General features: G+C 52.1%; 1 protein-coding gene across 8 annotated transcripts in view; it reads right to left on the bottom strand.

The window, feature by feature from the left end:
• PXYLP1 (2-phosphoxylose phosphatase 1) overlaps positions 1 to 5,509 on the bottom strand; it is a 68,438-nt gene extending 62,929 nt beyond the window's left edge. For 5 of the 8 annotated variants that reach the window (XM_024769053.1, XM_024769054.1, XM_024769055.1 and 2 more), the window contains exons 1-2: positions 5,300 to 5,509; positions 4,472 to 4,727 (exon numbers count right to left, since the gene is read on the bottom strand). The gene's annotated coding sequence lies outside the window, so the exon portion shown is untranslated. The remainder of the gene's footprint in view (positions 1 to 4,471; positions 4,728 to 5,299) is intronic. The other 3 variants (XM_024769056.1, XM_024769058.1, XM_024769063.1) reach the window with 1 other exon arrangement.
• Between the last annotated feature and the right edge of the window lie 333 nt (positions 5,510 to 5,842).

The following is a 5,842-nucleotide window of genomic DNA, read 5'->3' as shown; positions in this document are numbered from 1 at the left end:
TAAAAAAAAAAAAAAAAAAAAAAAACAGAAAAAACGAAAACAAACAAACGAAAAACAGCTAACATTTAAGCATGCACTACGTGTTCTAAGTCCTTGTCAGGCACTATCTCATTTCAGCTTCACAATACCATGAAGTATTATCATCACCTCCATTTCACAGAAGAGAAGAAACCAAGGCACAGAGAGGTTACGTAACTTGTCCAAGGGTACAGTCCAGGATTTAAAGCCAATCTGGCTTCAGAGCCTACACGCTGAACCACCCCACTGTGCTGAGGACACACTCACAGGAACTTCTGTATTAGGAAGTCATCAAAAGAGAACCTCTATACAACACTGTAAATCAATTATACTTCGATTAAAAAAAATTAAATAAAAGAGAGAACCTCTGACATCCACAAACCCTGAAAAATCCTTCCAGACAGTTTCTGATGGCGCTAAGCATACACTGTTTTTGTTTGTTCGGCTTACAGAACATCGTAAAGATGTTCTGTAATTTTCAAATAACTGTGTAACCACATTGAGTTATCAAGCAACTGTAGCAGGAAATCCACGTACATAGTATTTCTCCACTCAAGAGACCTGAATTCTAGGGGAGCTCTTATAAATACTCTGTGGTCCAATGTCCCCATCTCTAAGAAGATCCCAGACTTGTTAGAAGGACTGAACAAGATCATGGACACAGTTGCCTATTTAAATGGTAAGCTACTACATAAGCATAATATATGACCATAATAATTAATATATTTCAATAAAATGACGGACCAGAAATTCTATTACCTATCGATCTATACTTGTCAGAATTCTGTATTTGCATATACTTCTACCGTAGTTCCTATTTATCTCTCTCCACATTTCAGTAACAATGTTTACAGCTTAATTTATTTCTGTAAGACTCTGTCCCTCTGTTATCACTTCTGAGTTTCCAGACATTTCTACATCCCCTACCTTAATCCAACTGCTCCTTTCATTTTAGAAGCATAAAGAGTTGACAAGGCAGTAAATGTCTTATTCTAACTTCAAATTCTCCTATATTAGCAGCCGACACAACCAGCAAACAGAGCTTCATCTGAGCTTTATAGTTAAAAAGCTCAAAATGATACTGCTCTATCTCTGAAGGCCTGAAGTTTGGTGTTAGGTCCAAGAATGAGGTGGGTCTAGGAGAGTAAGCTGTGGTTTCTGTTAGCTGGCAAGACACGTCTCCATGTAATTGAGGGGTAGCTCAAATAGTATTCCAACTATTTGTAAATTGGGTGTAAATGATGAGTCTGACCACAAACAGGAGAGGAGAGGACAGGAGGGGGCAGGCGGTGTCAGAACCCGGGGCAATAATTTTCATCTTAGTCTGTTCTTTAAAGCTCTGGTTTCTATGCTGTTGATTGTGGCTCTCTCTAAGGAAGTCGGTTATACACAGAGACAGAGAGAGTGGCAAGCAGACGACAAAAGGATGCCTCATAATACGGAAACATGAACACATACGTTGGGGAAGTGACTACGCAAATACACACAGAATTTACAAGTTCCTAAGTTGCTACCACTAGATATTTGAGTTGCCCAACCTCTCCTCCACCCTAGTACCAGCACAGAGGTGGCTCAATCAATGTGTGCAGTGCAGGAGGGTGGGGCTGAGGGACCGGGAGGGAGGGAGGGAGGGAGGGCCCAGAATGCAGGGATGAATCCCAGATACTCCTTGCGGAGTAGAGGATATGGGTGAAGGCTGCCTCCTGGCTGCAGGAACCACATAACTAGGCTCCTCCAAGTCCTTTCTCAATGCCTTTTTTTTTCTTAATAAATTTTATTTATTTACTTATTTACTTTTGGCTGTGTCAGGTTTTCACTGCTGCGCGCGGGCTTTCTCTAGTTGCGGTGAGCAGGGGCTACTCTTCATTGCGGTGCGTGGGCTTCTCATTGCGGTGGCTTCTCTTGTGGAGCACAGGCTCTAGGGCACGTGGGCTTCAGTAGTTGTGGCACGAGGGCTCAGTAGTTGTAGCTTGTGGGCTCTAGAGCGCAGGCTCAGTAGTTGTGGTGCACAGGCTCAGTAGTTGTGGCTCGCAAGCTCTAGAGCACAGACTCAGTAGTTGTGGCGCACAGGATTAGTTGCTCCGCGGCATGTGGGATCTTCCCGGAACGGGGCTCGAACTCATGTCCCCTGCATTGGCAGGAGGATTCTTAACTACTGCGCCAGCAGGGAAGCCCTCAATGCCTTTTTAACCATTAACATCCTCCATGCTCCTGCAATATCTCCTCTCTTCATTACTGATAGCCCTGTTTCTTTTCCAAAGCCAGTGGCCTCCCTAACCAAGGCCCAAGAAGATTCGGAGCAGCCTCCTGGTTCTAGGGATGAAGGCTACTTACTATCCTGGAGTCTGTGGCTCAGTTAGGCCACCCTGGTCCTCCTGCCTTTTGGACTCAGAGCAGACCTACAGGTCATTCCCAGTTCACAAGTGCCTCCTCATGGCTGCCTTGCAGGATCTCCAGGTTGAGGGGCCTTAGCAGGCCCTACACCATCCGCAAGGCTGCCCAGCAGGCTCAAGAAGAGTGTGCAGGAGGCTGCTTCTGCCAACAGGCCCACCATCCTACCAGAAGGCAGCTGTTGCCTGTTCTCCACCCCCTAAGTGCAGGGGCACAGACCCTCCCAGCCGCATCTCTTTTGGCCACCAGCCTGAACGCTCCCCTCAGCATCTCAGGTGTGAGTTGCCTCCCCCAGACCAATGGCATCACTCAAGCCACCTTTTCCAAAGGGGCGCAACCCTCATCCAAACCTTCAAATGGCTCAGTGCTCTCACAGCCCACACCTGGCTTTCAAGGCTTTCTAGGAAGCAGAACAGTGGGCCCAGCACACCTTATTCCAGGTAACTGTGGGGCCGTTTTTCCGACCACAGTGACTTTGCTCTGAATGGCAACCCCTCCACCTGAATGTGGGCCCATGTCCTCATCCACCAGCCCAGAGCCTCGTCCCGAGGCTGAAGTCTACCTCCGTGAGTTTTCAGGACCTTGGCTATTCTGCTACCCTTTTTCCTACCCCCTCCATAGAGCAAGTTCTCTCTCTCTCTTCCTCTCTCCCTCCCCCCCCCTTTCTTTCTCACTCACAAACTGCAGGCATTAATTAAATGTCTTCTAGAAAACAGATTTTCACCAGCTGCAGTTATCCTGGGTATGAGCCAGACCTGGAGACACAGACGGTCCAGGTGAGGAAGATAAGCCCATGACAGCTGTGAACCTGTGGGCAGTGCAGGTTCCCACATCAAAGGGACATTCTGAATTCCAGCCCTTTCCATACTCCAGAGAAAAGGGGACACAGGTTGCTCCCACCCCTTTATCCTCTGGCCGTTCTCTCCAGAGCTGGCCTTTGACAGAGGCCAAAGAGCTAGACTTTGATCTACCTGCCAGTGGGTCACGGCCACCTCCCACAGACAGGAACATCTTGCCCAAACACCAGCCTCCCTCCCCCGCAATAGCACAGCAAATCAGATTGCCCAAAAAGTGCAAGAAGAGGCGCTCCCAGCTCTCCCTGGTGTGGGCAGCATCCACTGGAGTGAAGATGCTGTGGTCTGAAGCAGCCAGCAGGGCTCCGCAAGTGGCTTCCCCCACCATGCGCAGGGATGAGGGACGCTGAAGCGGGCCGCGGCCACAGCTCAGGGCCCTAGAGGCTAAGCTGTGGAGGACGCACCCCTCAGCAGGAAGCCTTAGCTGCCCACAGTGCCCCTCACCTCACCCTAGCTGTGGCATGAGGACAACTGCTTTGCTTCATGGAAATTCTGGAGTGCCCTCTGAGGTCAGAGACCCAGCTGTCAAAGCCTGACCCATAAATTGAGCTCTCTGCCCCCAACAGACACGGAAATGAATGTCTCTGTTGAGATAAGGTATTTCTTTAAAATCTGATAAATCGAAGGACAACGTTTTGGAAACAGTGCAGCACAATGGAAAACCATGCGTAATGGACTCAGCCTGGATTCAGGGAAGACACCCACTTCTTTACTAGACAAACACTGAGTACCTGTCACTCAGAGGGTGCCAGGCTGGGTCTGGGGCCACAAAGATGGTTCCACCCCACAGCTGAAGGTTATCCTGGGCAGTGGGGCATCTGACATTCAACAACTCATCACACAGCAACCTGGCGAGGGTTGAGGGGATACCCACAGAAGTGTGTAGACACTCAGAGGGAGCCTACCCAGCCCCAGTGTGACCTTGGGCTAATTACTTACTAATTCACTACTCAACAGTGAACGAATATTGAGCTAATTACTCTTCGAGCCAATCACTAAAAAGAAAGAGTTGCAGATATCGCAGTTCTGCAAATGCTCCAAATGCAGTGCTCCACAGGTCAGGTGGCCCATCTAGGCCCTGGTGCCCAAAAGTAGCCTCCCAAGCATCATCAGTGAGGGTGGGCTGGCCAGGAGCTAATCTGTAGAAGAGACATAACTCCTACAAGTCCTTTCTCTAAAATAGGCAATTAACTTAATCCAAGACTTACTGAAAGCCAGGAGAAGGGATGGGGCAGGTTCATGCACTGGCTTTCTGGCTGTCACCCTGCATCTCCACCTCTCTCCAGGGAACACGAGGCTTTTCAAACCACCTGCTTTAGATCCTCTTCGCACAGATGTCCTGACGGGGCACCAACACCTCCGAGGAGGAGTTGTTGCCAAGCTCCGTCCGCAGTCACGTCACGTCACGTCTGTGAGGCTGGCTGGGCACTGCCTGCTCCACACTCGGGTTCACCCGCGGGCCTTCTGCAAACAGCAACAAATGTCCCCAAGTTGTGGAGCCTTCTTGAGGCTCCCTTGGCCGTCCACCCCACACTTGCCCATTCGCACGCGATCTGATTCCACATCTCTCCTGATTTTACTTTTCGAATGCTTACAAAGCATCCTTGTGTTCCCACGAAGGCACTGGCCACCCAGGAGGGGATGTCCTCCCTCCCCTCGAAACGCCCCGCCAAAACGGGAATATATGGCTCCACATCCTCCGGCACTGCTAATCCTTTAACCACCCACACTTACACCTTGAAAGACCGCTGCAGCCGCCAAGAAGGCCACCAGCTCGAAGCAAAACCAATTTCGTGTGTGTAACAAAGCCGGTTTCTTTAAAAGACTGCGACTTAAGCAATTTCTCGAGCAAAAACAACGCCGGGGGCTGTAAACCACGCAGTCCTAACCTGAGCATCCTGGAATGTTAACCTGCGGACGCAGCGGCCCCCTCCGCTGGGCCCCGGGACTACCGGGCGCAGGTAGCTGCCGGCAGGAGCCGACCCCACCCCCCGAGGAAGACGGCAGAGAACTTGCCATCACCGCAGCCTCCTTACCTGGAGACCAGCTGGCTCGCCACGGCCGGCGAAGGGGGATCCTGCGAGCTCCAGTTCCGGCAGGAATCAGGCGGCAGGGGTGCGGGGGCCGGGCAGGAGCGGGCTGGAGGGGCGGGACCGCGGATGGAGGCAGGCGAGGTGCGGGGCTGGAGGTGGAGAAGCAGGACGCAGCGCGGGTGAAGGGAGGCACCCACCGGAGGCTGCAGGGCAAAGGCCTGGGGAAAGGGCGGCGGAATCGTAGGCCGGGTTAGGGGCGCTGGGGCTAGGAGAGGGGGCGGTGGATGAGAAGGCGGGGACTGGGATCCGGTCGCGTGGGCGTGGGGGAGTGGAAGCGATCCGGCGCAGGGGGAGGCGAGGGCGGCGCGCAACGACTTCGGGGCAGCGCGACGGTGCGCAGCGCCCCCTAGTGGCCTCGCCGCCCTGGAGCTCCGCCCCGGAGGCGGCGATGCGGTGCGGCCCGGGTGGCCGGAAGGGAGCAGAGGGACTGCGGAGAGGACACTGATTGGAGGAGGTCAAACACAGGCCCCAGAGACGGGCCAGTCT

This window comes from Neophocaena asiaeorientalis, unplaced genomic scaffold, assembly GCF_003031525.2.
Source record: "Neophocaena asiaeorientalis asiaeorientalis breed wild unplaced genomic scaffold, Neophocaena_asiaeorientalis_V1.1 scaffold118, whole genome shotgun sequence".
NCBI lineage: Eukaryota > Metazoa > Chordata > Mammalia > Artiodactyla > Phocoenidae > Neophocaena > Neophocaena asiaeorientalis.
This window is presented reverse-complemented; position numbering and strand designations above follow the sequence as displayed.